Below are 1,633 nucleotides of genomic sequence, written 5' to 3'. Positions count from 1 at the left end.
CCAGGCGTCATTTCTTTGTCTGAAGTGGTGGGGATGATGAGGCAAAAGGATCTTCCTGTGTCTGCCCCTCCCCCTTTTCTTTCATCCCTCCCTCCGTCCTGGAAGTTTTTACCTCTCCGTATCGCCACAAAAGTTTTCTCTCAGAGGACATGCTCCGGTCTGAGACCTTCTAAACACAAACAGAGAGGGTCCTCTTCCTGCCTCCCTCAGGAGCTCCTTGCCGCCTCTTCTATTTCCTTTCTCCGCCAACTGCCTTGAAAGAGCTCTCTGTGCCCCGTCCACTTCCCATCCCTCGCTCTGTCCCAACAGCCCCCTCCGCTGTGCAGGCTGCCCTCCTCCAGGCCCCCAGAGACATGGTAGCACCAACAAATGCTCCCCTAGTGCATCCATGCACTTGCAGGACCTCTTTTGCTTGCTCTTTTTCTTTCTTTTTTTTTTAGCCTACAGCACCCGGTATTCTTAGGCGGTCTCCCATCCAAGTACTAACCAGGCCCGACCCTGCTTAGCTTCCGAGATCAGATGAGATCGGGGGCATTCAGGGTGGTATGGCTGTAGACAGCTATTTTTCTTTTTTTCTTTTAATATCTTTGATTTTCTTTGGGGGGGAGGGGGTGGTGATGCCGAGGGTGGACCAGGGGATACGGGGCAACTGTTCTACCCCGGGATCTTGAGAGGTTTGCATGATCTAACAGATGGTTATTTTTTGGTAACAGTTTATTAAAATGTAACTCACATACCACGTAATTCAATCCGTCTAAATCGCTCAAATGTATAATTCAAAGAATTGCAATATAGAGTTGGGCAGCCAACACCACCATCAATTAATACTATAATTTAGTTGGCTTTTAAAAGATTTATTTTATTTTGAAGTGTATGCTTGTGCATGCATATGGACAACTGCTGACATCGTCTCTGCGGTGAAGCTTGCCTGTTCCAGGCCAACACACCGCTTCTGTAAAGCCCGCTGAGATTCTCGTGGTTTAGCGTCCAGTCACATAATCACGACATGCTTCCTGAAGGCCACCCTCTGCTCCAGGCCACCCTCATATCTATCTATTAGTCTCTTATCCACCCTCCGGAACCAAGGGTGAGGGCCAGGGCTCTATAGCTGATGGCTTGGATAAGAAAGTTCCCTATGGGTCCTGAGTTCAATTCCCAGCATCCACATGGTGCCTCATAGCTATCTATAGTGAGATCTGGCGCCCTCTTCTGGCCTCCAGGCATACATGCAGGCAGAGCACTGTATACACAATAAATAAATCTTTAGAAAAAGAAAAGAATGCTCCCTACAGGGGCAGACATTTGAATACTTGGTCCTCAGTTAACGACGCTGTTCGGTGAGGGTGTGTGTGTGTGTGGGGGGTGTTAGAAAGTCTTACTTTCCTTGGCGGTTGACATAACAGTTCAGAGTCCCTCTCCCTCTCCCCCTTCCCTCCCCTTCTCTCTATCTCTCTAATCTCGTGGTAAAGATGTGATCTCTTGGCTAGCTCTCCACTCCTCCTCCATGCCTTCCGTGTGCTGTCACACACACCCCTGCCAGGATAGACACATCTCTCTGGAACCATAAGCCAAATGAGCTCCTTTTTTCTGAAATTCCCTTGGCTGTGGTGGGGTGTACCTTTGCTTGTCTTTT

The 1,633-nt window shown here is 48.8% G+C and overlaps 1 non-coding gene across 1 annotated transcript; it reads right to left on the bottom strand.

Annotated features, from left to right (window-relative positions):
* Positions 1 to 438: 438 nt before the first annotated feature.
* LOC115029763 lies at positions 439 to 557 on the bottom strand. Its single transcript, XR_003835329.1, has one exon. It is a non-coding gene; the product is annotated as a 5S ribosomal RNA (ribosomal RNA).
* Positions 558 to 1,633: the final 1,076 nt, after the last annotated feature.

The sequence above is a fragment of the Mus caroli genome, chromosome 17 (genome assembly GCF_900094665.2).
Source record: "Mus caroli chromosome 17, CAROLI_EIJ_v1.1, whole genome shotgun sequence".
Lineage (NCBI taxonomy): Eukaryota > Metazoa > Chordata > Mammalia > Rodentia > Muridae > Mus > Mus caroli.
Note: the sequence above shows the minus strand (reverse complement) of the source record. Positions and strands in the feature narration are given on the sequence as shown.